The sequence below is a fragment of the Phasianus colchicus genome, chromosome 2, assembly GCF_987193195.1.
Source record: "Phasianus colchicus chromosome 2, bPhaCol1.hap1.1, whole genome shotgun sequence".
NCBI classification, from domain to species: domain Eukaryota; kingdom Metazoa; phylum Chordata; class Aves; order Galliformes; family Phasianidae; genus Phasianus; species Phasianus colchicus.
Window position 1 is genome coordinate 4,428,163 of NC_143437.1, and position 23,870 is coordinate 4,452,032.

The 23,870-nt window shown below is 44.2% G+C and overlaps 1 protein-coding gene across 1 annotated transcript in view; it reads left to right on the forward strand.

Annotated features, from left to right (window-relative positions):
* Positions 1 to 23,870, forward strand: part of SLC24A3 (solute carrier family 24 member 3) — a 148,903-nt gene that overhangs the window by 34,298 nt on the left and 90,735 nt on the right. The window lies entirely within an intron of this gene.

Sequence of the window (23,870 nt, forward strand, 5' to 3'; positions counted from 1 at the left end):
CTCACAAATAGACATCCCAAGATGTGCTCAGGGTTGTGTGCAGATACTGCGCTCAGTAGATGAGACCTGTGCTTTTTACCTATGAAGATGTTATTGATGCTAGAAAAGAAGCTTGCAGAAGAGTCCCTGCCTTAGAATAAGGGTGGGGATACTAGAAAAGCTGGCATGTTTGTTCAGCTGCCAGACTGCAACAGGATGAAATTTGGGGCTTTCCGTGTTCCCTGTTTTCCTTCAGCATTGTGCCAGGAGAGCACTGCAGTGGCAGAAGTGCCTAGCAGATCCTGAAACTGGAGTGCAGTGTAAGGTGGGCTCTTGTAGCCCTAATGGAACACCAGAATAGTAGGTAGTAGAGGTGCTGGAGGTAACTGCTCACAGAGTGAGCAATACAGACTGTAATAGGCTATGTGCTGAGTGTTTTTTCTTTCCTGTCTGAACCAAAATGCAATTAAAAAAACATCACTTTTCCACAAGCAAAACTAATTATTTCCTTGCAAAACAAAAAATAAATATTTGCTTCTGCCGAGCAAGTTGCATAACCACGCTTTTACTTGTGGAAACATTAGATTGCTTCAAGTTTAATAAAATATCCTTGAGGAATATCAGAAATACGGTCTTTTCTCCCCCAGCTGTAACAGTTCAGCGAATTTGACAGGAATTTGCTCATACTTTCCGCTCCCACACTGCTTTTGTCTGCTGATTGCTCTCTTCCTCCCTTCCCCTCAAGAAAAGTGAAGACTTGGCAGAGAGCACGAGCCAGCATGCTGCTTCTCCTACAGTTGCAGCCTGTTAGGGCTCTCACTTTGGGAGCATTGGTTCATGAGTGAAGCACTGCTGCCTTGGAAAGTTGCTGTGTCTCTCCTGCTGAGCAGTAGAAGAAAGGCTTTAACAGCAAAGCTAATGAACTAGAGTGCAGTGTGATTGGGTTAAGCATTCAGAAATAAAGACTCTGATTGTTTCTTCTAGATTTGTGTGCTTGAATGGAATGAAGTTACCTTTTCCTATAGCCAGGGAGATGTTCTCTTAATGGGAACAGGAGCTGATGTTGTCAAGCTGTTAGCTGGTCCCAGGAGCTGAGATGAAGCAACACTGACACTGGCAATGCTCCACCTCTGACACCTGCTTTTTGAAGTAAACGTTTTTAAGTAGGTTGTGTGTCCCTACAGCATATACCCTTGGTCCAGGGGAATACCCAGAGCTACTGCTGTGGTCATTTTTGGGCCCCTTGACGCAGGAAAGGCACCGAGGGCCTGCAGCGTGTGCAGAGAAGGGCAGCGGAGCTGTGAGGGGTCTGGAGCACAAGTGTGATGGGCAGCGGCTGAGGGAAGCGGGGCTGTTCGGTCTGGAGAAGAGGAGGCTCAGGGGAGACCTCGTGGCTCTCTGCAACGACCCGAAAGGAGGCTGTGTGAGGTGGGGTCGGCCTCTGCTCCCAGGGAACGGCCATAGGACGAGAGGGGATGGCTGTAAGCTGTGCCAGGGGAGGTCCATGTTGGCCGTTAGGAACAATTCCTTCTCCAGAAGTGATTCTGCACTGACACAGCTGCCCAGGGAGTGCTGGGGTCACCTGGAGGTGTCCCAGAGCCATGGGGATGTGGCACTGCGGGACGTGGGCAGTGGAGATGGGTTAGTGGTTGGACTTGGTGATCTTAGTGGTCTTTTCTAACCTCACTGATTGTATGATTCTGTTCCATGGTTCCTTGCTGAGCCACTCTTCTTGGTCTGCTAGAAATATTGTGAACAGTTTTTCTTCTCACCCGTTTCCCACTTAGCTGGCACAAACACTTTAAGTACAGGCTGTTAGAGTTAATCCAACAACGGGTACACTCAGCTTGCTCACCTGTAATCATCTTCATCTTTTTTGGCAGCTGGAGTGTGTTTCTAGAGCCAAGTTCACATTGAGATGAAATTGGGTCAGCAGGGACAAGTGCACATGATGTCTTGGCTATTTACAAGCCTCTCATCATGTGTTTCAGTTAGGGTAGCCTTGCAGGACATAAGGGAGAACACAGCTTCATTTTGACCAGAACTGTTCTCATTGGCCTTAGGGACTAGTGGACCCTTGAACCTAGCTGGGGAAAGCAATGCACAGAAATCTTTTTAACAGGGAGGAACCATTTCCCATTGCAAGGGCCAACAGCATCTGCTTTAGTCGCACACATTGCACACAGTGCTCATTTGCTGTAACATCCTCAGATCGAAATTTGGCAATGTGAAGGTTTTAGATCTGGAGTCACTTTGTGACTTGCTTTTGCTGCTTTATTTATAAACACATTCAGCTGCTTGGAAGCTGAATTTGAGTGAAGTGAGTATTTGAATCAAGCTGTGTTATAACTGTGCTGTGCACTTGCTGCAGGGTTTGCTTTGTGGGTTGTATTTCGAAGGGCCTTGATCTGTGAGATTGTCAGATTTTAGGATCTTTTTGCAAGAATAGATGGCCAGAAGTATTCATTGGGACTTTTCAGTCATGTAAAGGGATGACAGCCTTAGTTTTGCTGAGTTATGTTGGCATACAGGTGAGCAAATCCCTTGGAAAATCCACTTTTTCACTGGAACAGATCTGCTGATCTGTTCCAGAGCTATACAACAACCACATTCCTTGATACGTTTTCCAGTAGACATTTAATCCTCCCACAGATTTGAGGGGGAAAATGGCTAAACATTTCCATTTTCTATAAATGGATACGCTTGTCAAAGTAGAGAAACAGAGGGTTGAGTCATGTGGGCAAAGCCAAAGTATAGCTGGGGTTTAACTGGCAAAGGAATTGAGCCACACTATCTGGAGGTATCCATCACAGCCCCCACTAGTCATTAGGAGGAAAGTCCTTTGCTTTGCTGCAGCATAGCTGAGATGCAGTTTGTTGAGTGCAAAGCAATCAGTTTTCTGGAGGGATAACTCCCTGTCTCATCAGCCAGTGCCTTTTGCATGACCTGCGCACATCCTTGTCCCCATCCCTTGCTTCCTCAGCCCCTCTTCACCTTCCCTGGTGTTATAAGGCACTGTTTCTTACACTGAATACAGTACCTGACCTCTGCATGGGGAGTTGATTCCAGGCAGGAGACCAGAAAGGGCTTGCAAAAGTGAGCCAAGAGGGGTGGAGAGATATGGGGAAAGAAAGCTTTTAAAGGAAAGTCTTTAAGATTATTTACACTTGGAGAGAAATATTTTGACTGCAGTGTATCTTTGTTCTTTGGATTACAATAAGCAATTCCAGCCCAATGAAGGTCACAATTTGACTTCATTATGAAGTATGGATGTATTACCCACTTACAGGCAGGAATTGTGTCCTTAAAATGCTGTGCTGTACTTGGACCGCATTTCCAAGAGTAAGCTTGCAGCAATGGCTTTTTGCTGAGTAGTGGTAGATATTGAAGTGGTCCTCAAAATCATGCATTTCCCCAGAAATTAGGGACCTCTCAGAGCACACGGGAAGCAAGTAGCTTTCTTTATGCTGAAATTTTGTCAGCATTCCCATGTGATTGCGTGTGTGACTCCAGGAGCTAAAGCATTAGGGAGAAAAATAATGCAAGATCTGTGATTAAGATCAAGAGATAGCAGTGCTATTTCAGTTTGTCATCAGCGTGCTCCCTTGCAGTCATGGAACAAAAGAATTGGAGAAGGGAGGGGAGTTGAGTGACAAAACAACAAAGCAAAAACCAAATCCCGAAACAAGCGTAATCTTTACAGTCTGCAGGCAGAGGAGCAGTAATGAACTCCTGTGAGCATGTAGTGCCCTTGTCAGAAAGCTGTTGTTTATTTTCACAAAGTGCATCATTGCATATGTATCAAACAGTTGTAATTAAACCACCGCTTGTTCTAATAGAAAAAAATCTCATTAGACCTATTGGCTGCTGGCTGATGCATAGTCAGCCTCCAGCCTTCTGCATTGCAACATGGCCACGAAGCGCACCGGTAATCTGCAAATTCTCACCTACTGGGAGTCATTTGCTTAATTGGTGATACTTGTGATTAGCGTGTTCCCGTTTTAATCATTGTTTCCAGTGGAAATCACTATATTGTCATGCTAGCTATTCAATAACAGCCTTGCAGAGTGTTTGTGGAAGATTTGTATATCGTGCTGGGTGTCAGAGGGAAGAATAGCAAAGGATAATTGACCGTTGCTACCCAAGAGGCGTGTTAATAGTCTTGAGGATTGATGATGAGGAAAAAAGCAGGGAATGCTGCCATAGGGAAGAAGGAGCAGATCTGTAAACCTATCAAAGAAACAGGCAGAACATCACCTGAGAGCTAGTCAGAAATTCAATGCAATTTGCATTGCACTTGGAGTGCTGTACAAGGACTTACTTAGCTGAGCTTATATATTACCTACTGGCCATGTAAGATGGATTTAGATAGGACTACAACTTCTGTTCTCTCATGTCTTTTCAGTCTTCGTGTGAACTGTAATAACCTGACCCACCTGCAACCTACTGGTCACCATGTAGTTAAACTTGATCTGTAGGGATTGTTAGTCTGGCTGCTTATATTGCCTAGATGTTAAATACCGACCCTGAAGCTGCTGATCACAATGAGAAAGCTTCTGCTTACACGTGCTTTGGGTTGGCTTCCCTGCCGAAGATGTGGAGCTGCAGTGGCTTGTGCCAATGGGAGCTTCCTTGCCTTGCAGGGAGAAGCAAAGCCTTTATGGTCACCCTGGTCCCAAGGCTCTGGTGCCTAGGGATGTGCACATTGACATAAAAAACAGGTATGACAGCACTTATCCACTCTGAAGCTGGTATCTTTGATCCCACCTGAAGTTCTTGTTTCCTTTTCAAAGACACTTAGTCTGGGTAAAACAGCTTTTAAGCTACGAGCTTGTGGTATTCCAGTCCTGGGTGATGGAGTGGATCATGGTAAAAATAGCTGTGTTTTTCAGAAGGGAAGCTGGTTTGCAGCAGAACTTGGATATTCTGTGCAAGATCTGATGGATTATGTTTGCACACACGATTTCATGAGGGATAAGTATAATTTTTCAGCTACATCATCTCTAAAAGAGCTGCCTTCATGGTAAGACAGCCAGCTAATACTGATGGCACCGTAGGGTTTAGTGGGACTGTGCTGATGGAAAGTGCACTGTAAGATTCCAAATCTGCAATTTGCACATGATCACAATGCTTTTCTGATAGAATCATGGACTGATACTTAGCAATCTGATTGGCCTATTGTGGCCTCAAGGCATTACTCATGTGCAAATAACAGCTCATAGCCATAATAAAAGTAAACATGCTTCAGATGGACATGTCCTAGTTTGGCCAGATACCAGAATACTGGTTTTTGGGTTTGATTTTTTTTTTTTTTTGTACCTGAACTATTCTTCTGTCAATGGTAAATGCGAGTTGTCAACTTAAGCATTTAAGAATATTGCTGTGTTTTTGTAAAACGTCAGAATTCTCCCAAACGTCCCATTTCCACCAAGCTTCTCTTTGGTGAACATTATTTCCTGCAATGTTTTATTACGCTGCTGGTTTCTCCCTGAGCAAATGACAGCTGGCTTTTAAAACTATTTTGGAGCTGAGAACAGACGCAAGCAATCACAGGGCTGCAGATGTCTGCAAACCACAGCTATTCTATAGCACAAACAGATTTGGGGAGGAGGGCTTTGAATGATGTAAATTGTTTCCTGACTTTTTACAACGGAGAGATTAAGTTATCAACCTGTAGGCAAACTCTGGGCAGATCCTTGGGTGACAGAAATCTGATGCTGATTGCTGGTTGACATCACCTGATGGTCCGGCCCTGAATGGCGAGTTATGTTCAGCATTCATTTCTGCACGTAGGGCAGATCCAGGTCCCTTGTGCTAAACTGGAGCGAGGAGGTTTCTCTGCAGGACCCAGCAGGTATTCCTGGACAGCAGATTGTTCCCCCTCTGTGTATCAGGACAGAACACAACAGCAACATCTGCAACTTTGTCTTGTGATAACACCTCTGGATTTAGTTTAGAGGGCATGGTGGTGATGGGCTGAAGGTTGGACTAGATGATCTTAGTGGTCTTTTCCAACCTTAATGATCTATGATGCTATGATTTACGAGCTTTGGGGGAGATTTGCATGACCAGGCTGTACTTCTACTCTTGTTCCATCATTAACTGAACCAAAAACACTGAGCAGCATGCAGCTTCACTTCTGGTCTTGATATCTCACCAACATTGAGCTCCTGGTCAGAATTTCTGTGTGCTGCTTGCCATGTGTGCCTGCCAGCACCTAATGCAGTTGGTGGTCCCTGTGATGGTAGGGGACAATATTTGACTTGCAGAAATCTGTTTACTGGCATCCAATTCTCCTCATGCGTGTCAGAGTCGAAGAATACACACAGTTTTGCAGTAACATAAAACCAGCCTTTATGATACGGCGGAGGTAGAAATTGCCAGTTTCAGATTTTAAGCTTAAACAGCAAGATCATCCTTTTTACTAATTCACTATTTTAATTGAAGCCAGAGTTGGTGCATGAATTTGAAAATGGATTGTTGTTTATAAAGAAAGAAAGAATAGAAATAATCTAATGTAATTTTTTGTTTTTCTTTTTAAATGTTGTACCTATGAAACCAAGGAATTGGGGAATAGAGTCACTTGTCCTGGTGTCTGTTGAATCCAAGCCGTGTAAAATCCAGTGTTCTCTCTGACTGTGTATTTGCTCTTCTCATTAAAAATACTACACAATTCTATATCTGGCAATGTAACATTCAAATCTGGCTTTATTTACAGATGTCATTGGTATGTCAAAGACTATTACCTTTCAATTTGAGGAACAGATGGATTGTGCAGGTTCCTGGTTCAGCAAGATTTATCAAAGAGCCCGATTTGAAGTTTCCCCTTTCTGTGATTTGTTTGAATTCAAGTAGGCTGATTGACACTGTCTCCCATAACATCCTCATAAGTAAGCTTAGGAAGTATGAGATAAGTGGACAGTGTGGTAGATTGAGAACTGGCTGAGCTCAGAGCACTGGAACAGCCTGCCCAGAGAGGTGGCAAAGTCTTCTCCTTCTCTGGAGTCTATAATTGCAAACTGAATGGTATGCTGATTATATATACAGTTAAATATGCACTGCTTCTTCTGTCTGGAGAGTTTGTCACTCTACAGAACGGTATATTAAAAAGTTGAAGATAGATACCAAAGAGTTTAATGAGGTTCTAATACATGGTTGATGTGCTGATATAGTGCAAAATTTCCAGACTGATTTTGTAAGGTAAGTGATATATTGCCAAGTAATGGCATCTTTGTAAGAAAATTTCCTATTGAAAGAGGCAGGTGGTTGCTATATTTTGTAGCTTAATTGTGATCTCTGCAAATTCTGAAACTGAGTTTATGTATCTTTTTTGACATTTTATATATTTCATTTTAGTAATCAAATGAAATATTCTGTAAACCAGATTTTCAAGCATCTATTTTTATGGGTAGTACAAAGTCAAAAGGAATCATCTTCAGCGTAGGAGATGTCTGAATTAAATCTGGATTTCTGTGGGCAGCCTTCCAAAAAAAAAAAAAAAAAAAAAAAGGATCTTTATGAGTACTGGGGAATAAAAATTAGGGTGGTTTTTTTTCCCTCCGTTGCTAATATCTGCTTATTAGATCTGATTGCTCTTTGAGATTTTAGATTGTATCATTTTGCTTTGTTTCATGGGGAAGTGAAGGGTCTGAGGTGATCAGCGAGTAGGTGTGACGGAGGGCTATGGAGAACATCAGCTCTGAAGAGGTGTGTTTGGCAGTTAGCAATCATTGAGAAGGGAGACTTGGCTTGGAGATGGAAATCCAAGTCGGAGCTACAACAGATCCTGTAGCTTGGGTGAGTTTGGGGCACAAGTGTTTAAAGAGCTCCTTTGGTGGGCAGGTGTTGAAATGTGAAATGTTTCAAGGACTGTACTGTTTTGAGGGGTTCTGCAGAGGTCACAGAGTGACTCCATTTGAGTTGGGGCAGAGGAAGGTGTTATCTTTTATGTTTGCTTTTAAATTGCAGTGAGTTTCCCAGCAGGTGTGTCAGCCCAGTGCCCATCTCCTTGGCTGAGCTCTGAGCTGCTGTTTGTAGTGGCTCTTTCCTTGGCTCATAGCATGCATGTGGTATTCCTGCATGCAAACAGCTTTTGGTCTCTCTTGTAAGCTGCATGTTAACTTGGAGCAACCTTTTAGCAGAGCTTAAGGTTTGAAACATTTTGACCTGGCCCAGAGCTGATCCAAGCTTCAAGTGTCTGCTAATATTTAACCTATGTTAAATTAAAGCAGAGTGCGTATGGAAAGAGGTACAAGAGCCTCATGAGTGCCCAATAAACTCATGCCCACAGTGCAAGCCAGAGGGATTCAGAGCTCATTCTTCTGCTGAGATCCTTACTACAACATTATAGGCCCGTAGAGGAGGTCTCTACAATATAAATAGTTTTCCCCTGTTTTAAAATCCCTATGTGCTGCTAGATTGGTAATAAAGTTGAGGCCAATGGTTAGAAGCACAATCCCAATTTCAGTGGGTTCTGATGTGTTATGGATTGCACACGAACGTGTAAACGAGGGCCTCAGGATATAATGTGAATTACTTTGCCTTCAAGGGTGAAAGGTGATGTAATTCTGAGATGTGTCCCAGTATGAATCTTATTAGAGTTTCTGTCTTAAATGTGTTATTTTTGAACTATGACTGTAAAAGAAGAAAAGTGACATCAGGCCTCATGTCACAAGCTGGATTTTTGTGACTTGTTCTGCAATTCCGGATTGTAGTAAGTATTTAAAAATCAAAGGTCCAGATTTTCCACTGATGTAAATCATTACTAGCTCCACTGATTTCATTCTGTTTACACGTGTTTTAAACAACTGAAGACCTAGTGCAATATCCCCAGTCAAGATTTAATACAAACAGGATGGAGTCTTTATCATGTGTCATCTGCATTTTAAAAAGTGTTTAATTGTGCAGTTTTTATAGACATACCCATCCATAACTCACTTATGCATGCTCAGAATAATGGTTTGATATATTAATGTCGAAGCGGTTTAATTTAGTGCACAGCAGTGGGTAAAATGAAAGTATTTAATTAAAATGGATTTTTTTTCACGCACTTTGTAAAGAATTTTCCAGATTAGATATTGGTTACTTGTATGTGAAAGCTCCTTACTTCCTTGCTGTCTGTGCTAGGAAGAGGAGCGATGCCATTTTCATTTTGCCTCTCTCCAATGGCTGGGGCAGGAGCTTTGTGGCTCCTTTGCTGGCTGGCAGTCCCACTGGGTGAGGGAAAGAACTCCAGAGAGATTTGCAGTCGTGATCAGAGCAAAGGCTTTTGTGCCAGGTGTTATAAAACCACACAGCAAGAGGAATTTTCTGTGCAGGACGTTTCTGTGCAGCCTGAATCAATGAGGTTTCAGGTAGCAGAGAACTGTTAAAGCAAATGATCCCTGGGGTGCTTGAGAAAGCAAGGAAAGAGGCATTCTACTTTTTAAATGACTGCTTCAGCTCTTCAGCTGTTGCATCCCAAAGCCTCGACCCTTGCAGAGATGGTCGCTGCTCAGTGTGTTTTGTGGCAGCCTCCCTCTCCTGTTCCCCAGATCTCCTGCATGGGAAGGGCTGGAGCACCTCTGCTGTCAAGAAGGGCTGAGGGAGGTGGGGTTGTTCAGCCTGGAGAAGAGAAGGCTCTGCAGAGACCTTATAGGGTCTGATAGTGATGGGACAAGGGGGAATGGCTTTAAGCTAAAAGTGGGGAGGTTTAGGTTATTTAGGAGGTAATTCTTTACTTGGGGTGGTGAGGCCCTGGCACTGCTGCCCAGAGCTGTGGGTGCCCCATCCCTGGAGGTGCCCAAGGCCGGGTTGGATGGGCCCTGGGCAGCCTGAGCTGGTAGGGGGCAGCCAGCACACGGCAGGGGTTGGGGCTGGGTGACTGTTAAAGTCCCTTCCAATGGTTCTGGGGGGGGGGTCCTGTGTGGAGTCAGGTGTTGGACTTGATACTTGGGGGTCCCTTCCAAATTGTGATTCTATCAGTAGAAGCCATCCACTAAAGCTTGGGTAGCCCAGCACCTTTCATCTTCTTTTGTCTTCTTTGTTTTTATGTGTGTGCTTACATTAAAAGACAAGAGGATTCCAAAAAAAAAAAAAAAAAAAACAAAAACAAAAAATAACCAACAGTGGTCAAGCTCAGTGTATTTATATGTATATAACTTAAGGCAATCCTGAACATGCAGCCTGGTGAACACAACAGAAGCATTAACCCGGGCTGCTGGTGATGGACATGCAGCAGCTGGCAAGCTGAATCACCGCTTCTAATTAGCACTCATTAATAGAATCAAAAGAAGGTGACTGGGGAGTTAGCTTCTGCACTGATGGCTGTGACTTCTGGGTGACCGAGTGTGTGATGTTCCTGTCCTTCTGCAGCACGACAAGCTGCACGTGCCCTGGTGGAGTGATGATACCTGCAGTAGCCTTCTGCTAATTACCCACCACACCAGCTGCATCTCACCGCTATTAGTTGTGAGCAAGAGATGCTGCTTTCCCATCCAGTAATTGATGGGAGAAGAAAAAGAGAGGAGGAGGTGATAATTGTTTTGTGTTAAAACAGGGATAATTACTGCTATAGAGTTTCACTAGGAAACAAAGCAGCAATTAATTATTAACCATCAAATCTCAAATGTGGGTTGGTGGGTTAAAGGAGGACGGTTGTAGGGCGTGTGTCTCTGTTTGCTGGGAGCTCTGCGCATTGCTGCCTGGTTGCATGGATGGCTCCTCACATCAGTGCTGCCTTGGGGTTTGCAGGAGCTAGGGCCAGCAGAAATAAAACCTATTTTTCCCTAAAACATCAGTCTTGGTGCCTTAGGGGGCCCCTGTGGTGTTCATGGCAAGGTGCATCCTCATCTGCGAGACACAGCAGGGTTGGCATGTCTGAAGAAGGGCTACAGAAGGATCCAGCCTTGAGTTCTGATGATGCTATCTGGATCTATCTATGTCCAGACCCATTTTCGTGGGGAAAAAAATGCAAGGAAAGTGTAAAAGATGTTTCCACCATGGTGATTTAAATGATACTTCCCCAGTGTCCTCTCCCATTTCCCTCTGATTTGCAGTGTAAGGAGTTGGTAACTGGTTTACTTGCCCAAAATACGTCTGGATGCTTTATTTTTGTAGAGGCTTTGAGTGCTTTTTGAGCCCTGTTTGTACATTGGCAGCCCTGTAGGGCAGAGCTTTGCTTGTGCCCTGCTCTTGTTGCTGGGGATCCCTTCTGGCAGAGGACTACAGGGGTGCTCGTGGGTTTGCTGCGTGGGCCACTGGCTGGCAGAAGTGGCTCTCAGGAACCATCTCTGGTGAGGGACCAACAGAGAGAGCTCTAGGGAACAGCAGACACAACAGTACAAATAAATGCCACCAGGTAAACTGTGTTTGAAAGCAGGGATGTCAAACAGCTACTGAGCCTGAGGCTTTGGGTGACGCCAAGCCTTCCCCTTGTCCCCGACCCCTTCCCTGGTAACTGGGATTACAGATTTAATCAGGGTGCAGGAGCTGACAAATATTTGGAGCGAGTGATGGAAAGTTCCACTGAGCCACCTTTTGTGTGCTGGGGGTGGGGAAGCTGGCAGCAGGGAAATGGGGCTGTCCGTGCAGCTTCTATTGAATTAATCTCACATTCTCCTTACACTTGGGTTCCACGTTTTTAAAATTGCTTACTCTTTCTTCTTATATTTGTTTTGGTCAATTAATTTTTCAAAGCACAGCAAGCCAGCATGTCTGCCCTGCTGCCCTACCCCCGCTGCATCCATGCTGGATGGATTTGGATTGCATTGAATCGATGTTTCCTGGGAAAGACTCAACGGGATATTTCACTTTCTGTTCAGTATGGAATTAACAAGCTGGTTAGCACGCAGGAAAGGGAGAGGACCCTTAATGTGCGTGTATGTCCTTGTGAAAAATCTGCTTTTCCAAATTTCCTTGGTTGGGATCACTGGAGATGCTTTTGCACGTGTGTGTGTCTGTGCTCACAGGCACACGTGCACGCATGTGAGTGAATAAGTTGAACTTCCTCTGAAGAGCAAAGTGAAATGCTTTGCCCGTGAAGTAACAGTGCCAGTAAGGACCATGCTGACAGCTGCTTGGCAGGTTTGTCTGCATAGGAAATCCCGTGCTGTTCGGAGTCAATAAATCAAGATCAGATGGCCTTTTAAGGGAATGTCCTGTCATTCAGCGTTCCCCATTCTATTTTGATTTCACAGATCCTTGAAAATATTCCAGTGGAAGCACAGTAATTTCTGCAGCATGTCCAACTAGAAAGCTCGTTTTGCTTTTGCTCATTTTCCCAGCCCTATTAAAAGAAGCTCTGTAGAGAAGGACCTGGATGTCCTGGTGGCCAACGGCACCTTGGCTTGTGGCAGCAGTAGTGTGGCCAGCAGGAGCAGTAGGTGACCATCCCTTCACTGGTAGGGAAGTATTGGGGTCACCATCCCTGGGGGTGTTCCAGAGCCGTGGGGATGTGGCACTGAGGGGTACAGATGGTGGAGATGAGTTAGTGGTTGGACTTGGTGATCTTTGTGGTCTTTTCCAATCTTAATGATTCTATGACCTGTCTGGACACTTACCTGTGCAACCAGCTGTAGGGAACCTGCTTGAGCAGAGGGTCGGACTTGACCTTGGTCCCTTCCTACCCCTGAAATTCTGTGATTCTGTGGAATGTAACGTGAAAATCTGCTGGCAGTCGAAGCTCTGGTCCCACCACGACTCCAGGGACTGGGTGACACAGCCATCCCTTCTAGGCACCCTGCCTGGGAACACAGCAGAAATATGATGCTGCAAATCCCCGCTAAATCCCAGCTGAGCAGAGGGGTGGATGTGCTAAAGCTGAGTCTGTTGCCTGGTTTTAGAGCTACACATGCCAGCAAATCAGACTTAATTTGCAGGCTAATTTACTGCTCCTACAGGACTAGTGGAGGAAGCGCTTCTCATGTAGTTCATCTGTAATTTTTTGGTAAATGTGTTAACTGTTCAAATGATGTTTCTGTGAGCTATTTGAGTTATGGACAGCTGAAAGAAAGAAGAGCCTTGCACTTGCTTTGGTTGGTGGTTGTTTGGAAGGTGGTAGGTTGTATTTCTCTTCATGTCTTTTACTTTATTGATTATTATGAAGATGCTGTAAATCGCAGCAGAGGAGTTACATGGCATAAAGTACTATGGCATATTTATCCTGCTTTAAGTGGGAAGGAGACTCAGAATGGGGCTGGGATTGTTCAAGTATTGGGAATGCTCTGCTCTGAACAGTGGAGGTAGGTTGGGAGTCCAAGAAAAAAGCAACTGACCAGAAAATGAGCCACCTTCCAGCAACATGATATAATTATCAGGATCGCAGGTGCGAAACAGTGCAAACTTGTCTTTATTTTTGGGGGTGCTTAAGAGCAGGCACAGTAGGACAGCCTTGTCTCCTCAGTGGTTGGACTAGATGGTCTTCAGTTTGGTATAAAAGTGCTTGGAAAGGTATTAAAACCTTGGGCCTTGTAGAATTTGAATTTCATTTTTGGCTCACCAAAATCTGTCTTTTGGCTTTTAGTTGAAGTATGATTTTGGGAATCAGCAGCAACCTGGGATGTTCTGAAGCTGACCAGGAACACACAACTTGTTCCTGATGAAGATACTTTCCCTGGAAGCTGACTTATTTAAACTGTAGTGGAAATGCAAAGTCACAGCCTTAACCAGTGATGAAGCACCTGGAGGGAAGGCAGGGCCAACCCATGTAAGCTCAGGTGTATGCAATGCACCTGAGTGACGAGAAGGGCTGGAGCTGGGATCCACCCCTGCTCAGACCTCATTTAAGGCTTGGTAGTGGAGGTGAGGGTACTGTGCTGGAGTTCCTTGTGCACGTGAGGCCTTCTAAAGGTAAGCAGGTTCTTTCCTTTATTTCTGTGCCTATGGCTGTTGCATTTGAGCACGTCCTCGTTTGTAGCCTGGCGCTTTGCTGTTCTGCTGTTATTGCTGCACTTTCCATCATGTTACAGGTCACAAAACTTCTTAGGGACTGCTGCAGCACAGCAGAAGGGTGGCTGGGCTTTTGTGAGTTCCTGAAGTTGGTGATGAGTTTTGCTCCATCGCGATTTTGGATGGAAATGCTTTACTTCTGCCATCAGCTGCAGCTAACAACTTTGGAGAAGCATTAAATCCTGGAGCAATTAAATGTATCAGCAGAGCAGGATTTTTTATTTTGTGAGATACTTTGCCAGCTGTTGTTTATGGGGAAAAAAATCCAAATCCTTTTCATGAGAACTGCTTTTAGGTTTCTTTTTTTTTTTTTTTCTTTGTTGCTGATCTATACATTATGTATTAGCACTGGCAGGCAAAATATTTACCAGCAGCATGGGGAGTTGGAACATCTCCCCTGCTCTGGGTTGAAAAAGACCACTAAGATGTCCAATCCCAACCCACCCCTACCATGTCCTCACTGCCATGGCTCTGGAACACCTCCAGGGATGGTGACCCCACCATTCCCTAGGCAGCTGTGCCACTGCCTCTGCTCTTTCAGAGGATAAATTTTCCCTAGTATCTAACCCAAGGAGACCAAAAGCACTGTCTTTTCCCTGGGTGACATTAGTTCTGTAATCCCTCTGCTTCTAGAGGAGCTACTTATATGGAGCCCAAAAAAGGAATCGAGATGTTGAACTCTTCATGATTGCATTATGTTTAGAAGAAACAGGACAAGTGAGTTCGCTGAGGCTTGCTGTATGATATTTCCTAGGATTTCTTTTATAGTATTCTGAGAAGCATGTGGCTCTTTGTGCCATTCCCTCTTTGCTTGTAATGAAAGAATTTTGATTAGAGCTCGTGGTAAGCAGCATGTCATTGTTTTGCAGAAGAAATAATGGTACTATAAAAGGGAGCCCTAGACTCGGAGAAGTTAATTATATTGCTTGTCAATTGCAAAAAAATATATATATACTATCAAATGATAGCTTAGACTTTTCATTCCTGGCCCTACGAATGTCACTGTAAAAAGCATTGGATGTTCTGCCACAGATTCCAGAGGAGGTAATATTTCACTTGAAACATCCAGTTGTTTGCAAAATTCACTTCAGTATTGGGAATGCACTTGAAGGGAGGACCAAATACAGGAATTCCTCTTTCTTGCTAGGGATGAGTGTACACCCTGACTTAGGAGACTCTCCTTGTGTTGAAAGGTGTTTGCACGTTGCCTGGAGCTGGTAAGGGAAATGTCACAGAGAAAACCACCAAACTCCATCTACTGCTGAAATTGGGCAGAATGAATTCAGAGTCACTTGCAAGAGTAGGCAGCTGGGCTCAGCGAAGGACTTTGCTCTTACCTTGTGCTCCAGAGGCCACATTCTTTCATCACAGTATAAAGTTTGCAAAGTTTTATTGTTTAAAAGAGCAGCAGTATTTCTCTATAGATGCCCAGGGGGAGAAAATAGAACATAGAACAACAGAACAGAACTTCAGGACTTGGCTGGAAATTACAGCATTAATTGAAATGAAATAGAGCTACCACCAAGCGAACCAAGGTATGATACCTGGGTGCAGCATTTCTGCTTGATGGGAATTAAATAGTTAAGCTGAAAACTTTCTTAAATAGAATTGCTGTGAAAACTTTCTTAAATAGAATAGCACATACACCTCTGATTCCTGGAAGTGCTGCAGGAATGAGCTCAGGAATGAGCTCTGAACCTGTATAAGGATCCCAAGAGCACTCATGGCAAAGATGGAGACTTCTCCAGCTCTTGTGGTGCTGCTACAATACTCCCAAAAAAGCACAGGTGTATTGCAGGTGGATGTGCTGGCAGAAGGACATGAGATGGGGTGCTGGTAAAGAGGGGACACTGTGGAAATGTGCGCCTGCTTTGCTGCACATGGTGTTTTCCAGGGCTGGTGTGCATAGGTGAGCTGGTCCCTGGAAGCGTTGCTGTTCTGTTTGGTGGTTCCACTGCACTTCTATGTAGTTCCCATGCAGTGGCTGAGTTTTGGGTCTGACTGTGGGTTTTTTGTTGTTTGTTTTGTTGTTGTGTTGTTTTTTTTTTTTTGTCCATTCCCACACTGAATGATAAGAGTAGAGGCAGTTGGTCTGGAAGCAGTGGAGCAGAGAACAGAGGAAAGAAACTGAAAGAAACATGGGGGTTGGAGCCTGATGATCCTTGAGGACCCTTCCAAGCCATTCTATGAAATCATGAACACCTCCTCATTTTCCCAAATGGAAAATACAGGGTTTTGGTTGTTTCTTTCTTCCTCGGAGAAGGACTGAAAGGAGTCATGTCTGATGAGGCAGGACATGTGCAGCTAAAAGCTGCAAGCCCAGAGCTCAGAAGGTTTCGTGACTGTGCCTCCAGAAGGACCAGCATCATGTCCTGAAATAGTGATGCTTTGGTAGTGTTTGGGGGTAACTAAGCTGGGAAGTGTAGAAGTGTTAAAATGATGAATGCCAAAAAAGAGAATCCGTGCTAAGTTCAAAAATATGGTCCCCTCATTTAATTTGAATAAACGTATCCATTGTAATTTGGTTTTGTTGCATTGTGCTATAGGCTCTCTGGCAAGGATTTCGTGCAAGATGAGAAAACAGCAGTCCATTTAGTGAGATGGTTCCCTTGGGCCTTTTTGAGACTACTCTCTTGGTGCTGCTGATGTATCTGTGATGCATTCAGTTCCAGTCTGGGCTCCTTGGCCTCACGGTCGAAGCTGTTGCTTTTACATATGGATAGCAAACCCAAACAGAATCACTTCACATCTCCAATCACACAAAGTCAGTTTATAGACCTTACATAAGGATGTGTCATACATGCCCTGGAAGCAGAAAATGATTAAGAGTCTCTTTAATAGGAGGGAACTTCTCAATTTCTTTGAGGGAAATGAAGCTGCGAGGGCATTCCCTTTGCTTGGGTTTTCAATTAACTGGAGTTTAATTTGCGGCATTCCTTTTGGTTCATAAGCTGGGCAGGAGGGAACCGAGGTGAAGAGGCATCAGGAAATTAAACTTTACCCATCACTTAAAAAAAAATTCTTGCTGCTGCTGTTACTCTTTAGCCAGAGTGGCTAAAGGGGTGGAGAGGGAAAGGAGATGGTTAAAGCCAGTAGTTTGTTCTTATTTGCTTTCAGGTCTGGTAACACCTTCAAGGTCTTTTCTATTACTTGGGCACCCATGTGTCTTTGGAGCAATCCTCTCCCAGTTCTACCCAGTGTGGGCAGTGGGGGCAGCTTGCAGCAGGCAGTGCTGGGCTCTGGGGCTGAGAGCCACTGGCATATGGCAGGGGAAGGAGCGGTTCCCATGGAAACCTTTCAGCAGGATGACATCACCAGCACTATCACATTTAAGCTTTTCAAGGCTTTTTGGATTTCAGGGATTACATAACTTCAGAGAGGTTAGGCTGGGGCTCAGATCTAATCAGTATTCAAGGTCTTAGTTGAATTAAATTACAAAAAAAAAAAAGGATGTGACGAAGGAGCAGGGATGCTGGTGGGAGTTGAGGCAGGGGGAGCACGTTTGGTTGGGAAAAGGGGCTGGACAAGTTTTATGCTATCCTTGGACTATTCAGGATTGCTTTGGAGATCCTTTTGGGGTCAGAGTGCATAATGAGATGTCCCTGGTCCCAGCTGAATTTCAATGAGGAGAATGAACAAAAGTTTGATTGTTCCTTTCCCTGCAGCCAACACATCCCTAAAACAGGTACCCAGATGGTGAGTGCCTAGATCTGTCCCTCACCAGTTTTTCTTCCCCTGTTCCTGTAGGGCTGACTCTGATTTGCCCTTTATTGTGTTGGGGCAGAGAGGAGCGTTCAGGATTTCCCAGGTGCCAGATCACTCCTAGATCTGCTTAACAAGTCAGATGACTGAAAGATACAACTTTACAAGGTGTTAGCAGCAATATTAGCACTTCTCATCTTCTTCAGAATTATTTGACCAGATGATCTTAATGGTCTTTTTCCAACCTGGATAATTTTATGCTTCTGTTCTTCCCTAGTCTATTCTTCTGATTAAACTGACTGAAGAGTCTCCTGAAAACACCCATGTTTCAGCTCCATAGCTGGAGTGAGGTCTGACTGACAGAGGCTTTCTGTGGTTGATTGCCTTGCTGGTGTGTGCAGTGCTTTGGGGAGCACATTCTCATCCTTGTGTCTGAGTGAGGGCCTGGCTTAAGAGTATGCTTCAACATTTCAGATTCTAACAGGACTTCAGCAATTTCCAAGGCTGGTGATGCTATGGAGTGCTGTTGAGTGAGAATGCAATGTGTTTGCTTGCTTTTCAGCCCTTGTATTACCTATCTGAATACTTGAGGAACCTTTCCTGGTGTGACTGTCACAGCAGAAAAGAAGCTGTTCGTCCTTGCCTTTTCCTTCTGTTCAAGACGAAGTGGCTTCCAGAGCGTGCATTTACCTGCATGTTTCCAGGAGCCATATGCTCCCACTTCCTAACTCCCTTTTGTTACCTGCTTGATACCTACTTGTTCACCCAAACGGTGTGTGGTATGAGTACAGCTCACCTCTCTTCATGGTCTTTGCCAGCATTGGCATGGGTTTGCCAAAGCAAGACTTTAAACTTGGGCATTCAAATGCCAGAGAAGCATGAGAAGTTAGCAGGCAAATTTCCAAATACACAAGGAGCTTTGTTGGCTTGGTGTGGCTCTTGGGTGCCCAAGGCAGAGAAGTCTTCAGTGCCAAAGCACTAAACCTTGTGATTTTCACCACTTTTTCACCAGTCCTGCTAAGCTGGGAGCAATCAGAACTTCCAGTCCAGATCCTTGGCTCCGCAACGAAAAAGGAGATTTATTTTTTCATGTCTTTGCCAAGCAGTAAGAGCTTGGCCAGATCTGTAACAGTGGTGGGTTTACTGTTCTCACATGTGATTTGGGGTAGGCAGCACAATGGAATCCATCCTCCCTTTGGGATAAGGACTCTTGTCCTGCCCACATCCCTTCTCTTTGCAGGCTTTCCTCTCTGTCCTCACCTCCCTCTGAATCCCTCCATCCCCACACTGGCTGAGAGAGCACTGTAGAACTAATGAAGAACTCAGTTCATCTTGTTCTGTAATTTCCAAATTGGATGACAGCTGGCTGCTGAGCTATGTGGTTTTTTTTCTCTTTGCTAGAAGCAACAGGAATAATCTTCATCTTGTTTCTAACTTTCTGTAATGCTTCTTGTGTTTTGCCAAATAATTTTCCATTTGTATGTACCTAAAGAAAAATGCTTGTGTAGTTTTGTGTTGAATGCACCTGTTAATTTTTCTGGACCTTTCAAAGCTGATAATGTCTTGCAAAAGCTTTTGAAATAATACAGTAATGCCTAGCGAGGAGATAAACCCTGTGGGTAATATAGAGAAGGTTTTGTTGTTCTTAAATATGGCATAAGTACTCCAAACTTGGGGTTCATGATCCAGTACTCTTGATGTTAATGATTTACAGTACTAAATGGCAGGGTGGTAGTAGGTCTAAAATGAGTGACTTATCTTGAAATCTGAGTGGAGGTGCGGCATGGAAATGAGAGGAAAAACTGAAATCCAGTGTAAACCAGTATGCCAAATCCTTTGCAGTGGCTGGAGGGTTTTCTTGTGGCTGTGTGGCTCCTGAGGTGTGCTGGAAAGAGGCGTTGGGAGCATTCTGCTTATTGATGCTTTCTCTTCATGCTACAGCTGCCCAGAAAGCATTCACAGCCACTAGGAACAGGAGTATGTAGCATGTGTTAGTCTTCCTGGCAGTCTGTGGATATGTGGTGTGCTCATCCTTCTGTAATCACACAGAATCGTGAAGGTTGGAAAAGACCACTGAGACCATCTAGTCCAGCCATCAACCCATCACCACCATGCCCATTAATCGTATCTCTCAGTGCCAGATCCACCACAGCACACCTGGAGAGGGGGAATGGGCCAGTTGTGTATTTCCTGGCATTGCTCTCAGAGAAGTATGCCTATAATGAAGCTTGCTTACCAACTTCACTCTTCTTGTTTTCAGTGGGAAGTATTTGCTAAAATCCCCAACGTCTCAGCAGCTATGTAGCATACATGTGAGTCCCTTAATAGCACGTGCAGCACCGTGACCTTAAGGAGCTGCTTGCTTAGCTGAGATGTTAAATATCTCTCTGACACAGCTTCTCCCTTCTTCATCCATCAGCTCTTCCAACTCTCCTGTGCCCTACATCCCAGACACTGGAACTAAACAACACATGTTTTGCATGGTTGGAAAATGAATGCAACAGGGAAGACATAGTAGTACTCTGTGCATCCTCATCTGTGTAAATCAGAAGCAACTTGGCAGGAATGAACCTGGGTGTTTGTTTCTCCCATTGGCATCACCTTATGTACCACGTCCTCCCCCTGACCTGTGATGAGTGGACTTATAGCACGTGCTGGAAGGCTCTGTGTCATCTTCCACCCTTCTGCTCCTTTGTGGCATGGAGGACACGGTCAGTGGGCACAGTGATGATGACTTGGTGATCTTAGTGCTTTTTCCAACCTTAATGATTCTATAATTCTGTACATCGGGATGCTAATGGCACTGCAGCCCTCTGAGAACCTCTTCTTTGCAGCTCATTTCCAAGAGCCAAATGAACCCTGAATGGATGGAGTTGCTTACTGCTGGCAGTGAATCTTTCTGGAGTTTTTCTCTGCCTGATATTTGCCTGGATTTTGTCAGTTTTATCTAACACTAGCTTTTGCCAGAGATATTTTCAGTGAGTGAGTTGTCTGCCTGTCCTGTGTGAAATATTATCCTCTTGCAGAAGTGGAAGCAAAGCATTCTAGAAAAAGGCAAAGAAACCTGCCTTTAGCATTTCACAAAATATGTAAAAAAAGATTGTTTTTTTTTAAACACTTCTATAAAATATTTAACAGTCCAAGGAGCAATGAAAGATGAACTTAGATACATGTGTTCTACTTCTGGAGTGGATTTTAGTGTTAGCTTCTCAAGGATGTGACATTGAGCAGCTTGATTTAAAGACCGTCGTTACTGCAGTGATTGGGGTGATAAGCACACAAGCATCTGTCCTTTGTCAGGATGGAACAAGGGCAGTGTCACAGCTCTGTGGGGTTTGTGGAGTGTTACCTGGGGGAAGGTGGCTTTTAAGCCTCCTTTTAAGCAAAGCACCTTTATTTGTGTGCATAAAAAGACATTTCATCTGGAAGAAGAGTGTTGTGCCTAGAATGATTAATGAAGCAGATGGCATTTTACTGCCTATGGAGAATTAATCTCCTAATCAGTTTGTCTTTTACCTGCGATCCCTCGTGTCCTCTTGGGAGTGATGCTTCTCTCTTAAGCCACCCTGAATTCAAGTAGGTTTGTGTTACCAGAACTCAATTCTTCACTCTAGTTCACTTACAGCTTTTTATCTGATATTCTGTTTCATTCATATGCTCTATCTATTTGTGTTTCCTGGCATCAGCAACAGTTTTTCACTCCTGACAGGGACATAAGAAGGAGTAACCTGGAAAGAGCCAGATGTATTTTATTATGACCTGAACATCATCAACAATACTGCCTGGTCCCTGGAGTTTTCACTAATCTTCTGGTTTTGCTAGTGATCTAGCAGAAAGAGTACAGCTTGACTTTAAGATGTGGGCTGAACAAGTTGGATAGGCAAAATAAACAAATACCTAATCCACAGTGTAGGCTTTTGGGGTCATCTCCACGTCACCAGGCTTCGGGTAGGGCTGGAATGGTCATCTTCATGTTTTCTTTAGTAGCTTCTCTACATGAAGGCAGAAGGCACACAGCAGGAAGGTGTCAAACACAGAGGAAGACTGGGTGTTCTTAAGGAAAAGCAAAGCAGACTTGACTGAGATGATATTCAAAGCACAGCTTCTGCAAGAAGGAAGGTGGGATCTTGTGCTGCATCACATGAAGCGTTTCCAGCAGAGATCAGAAGGTCTGTGTGCTCCAGCCCACAGCTCTACTGAGACCTCACTTAGACTATTCTGTGAAATGGTGTCATCACACTATCAGTAATTCAAACGGGGTGGATCAATAGGAAAACACTAGGATTATGGGGGAACTGGGAAGCCTCAAGCCAAGAAAATAACACCTTGTTTGTGTTCATTTCAGCCTAGAGAGCCAAGAAGTGCTATTTTTAAATTGCAGGGATAAGTGCTTAACTCTTGGACGTGGTTGGCACAAGAACTAGTGGGTATAAGATGGCCATGAATAAATGCAGACTGGTAGATGAGCAGCGTTCTGGAAGAGCATCCCAGAAAGTGTTGTGGATTAGGGTTAGGTTTTAAGACCAAGTTTTAAGAAGGAGCATGATCAATTTCTGAAGAGGCTGGAAGAATACAGTTTCTGAGATATCGAGGGATTGGCTTAGAAGACCGATGAGGTCCCAGCTCAGCTCTGGTGCTGCACAGGAGACTCTACAGATAAGATGATCTCAGTGATTACGTGAGTTTTCTTCTTCATGGGTTTTCTGTCTGAACTGTGTGACATTCCTGGAGTAGAAAACAAAAGAGCTGGGATCCTAGTGTTTGGATGGGGATTGCATTTCCTATCCACACACTTTAAGACAGCAAAGATGAGTACAGCTCAGTGACCCCCATCATTGTGTGGATTGATTGCTTTGTATGCTGCTTGTGTTTAATCTTAAAGAAAAAAAAACATCCTTTTTGCATGCAGTTCAGGGTCCGCTGTGTTCACCCGTGTGTTGAGTAACAGCTTGCAAATCATTATCTGATTGGCACCTGGCCATTAAACTCCCAGTGACCTGTTAGCTGGTGCTGCTATGCACCATGTTCTCCTGATACATCTCTGTGGAGCGTGCTGCATTGTATTCAGAATAAATATGAGGGTAAACAACAGAAACTGAAAATAACTACAGAGGATGGAAGTGAAGCATGTAACTGGTGCTGGAAATGCAGCCTTTGGTCTAACTGCTCACTCTAGGAAGGGCTCTGTGTATTCGAGTAGCGCCAGAATGAAACATGCTTGACCTTTGCCATCTCTTAATGCTGTTTTAAAAGGCAAAATACATCTGGTTTTGGTTAGTACCCCACAGAGAGAGAGTTCTGCAGCTGAGCATGATGGGCTGTAAAACCACAGGTCTCCCTGCAGTCTTCTACAGGAGTGTCCCTGTGTCTTTTGAACACAAATGTCTGCCTTCTCCTACAGGATTCAGGCGTGAGCCAGAGCAACAGAGTTTACTGGGAACTCTGTGCCGTGTTCCTCATTAGCATAATTAGCAGATACATGAGTTTTTGCAGTGGGCTGCACAATTTACTTTACTGAAGACTTAATTTACCTGCTACCCCAGCTCCAGGATAACCAATGGCTCTTTGCAGCTGCACGGAGGTTGTGGTGTTTATAAGGCTCTGACAGGGCCCATCTTCAATGAATTAGTCTAATTTTAAATGAATTGAGACTTCTTGGTCTCCACAGTCCCTTGGAGTTAAGTAAGTGTGTGTGTGTGTGTGTGTCTGTGTGTATGTGTGTGTATATATATATATATATACACTATATGTACATATATATATATATATGCTAACAGTTGGTAACGTGCTGAATAGCAGAGCTTCTAGATGGCTTTGTGTCTCACATAGGGCATGACAGCTGTAGGACCAGCAGTTGAAAGCACTGAGCAGAGCAGGACATTTGTGGCCCATCATTTCAACTCTGTCACAACCCAGCTGGGTAAAACAGGGAGAACCCCCTTGTCCAACCATTTTGTTCTCTAGGAAAATGCAGAATGATTTTACTGTCCATGCAGGACCTGACACCCTGAGGTCTAGGTGTCAAGTCTTGGATGAGGCCCAGAACCAAAGGCAATTAACCCAGTGTCTGGGAATTGAAGAGATGGAGGTCTGCATCATTGATGTTTTATCAAGTGAAGATGGGCACTGTGTTATGATATCAAACTGTAAGTTGCTCGGTGAGCCAGAATCAGCCAGAAGCAGTGCTGTGACTTGTGAGTGCTTTGGTATTTCTGGTGTTTTTTCAAGAGCTGCTGTTATTTTTGCTGTAGGTGGTAAGACTT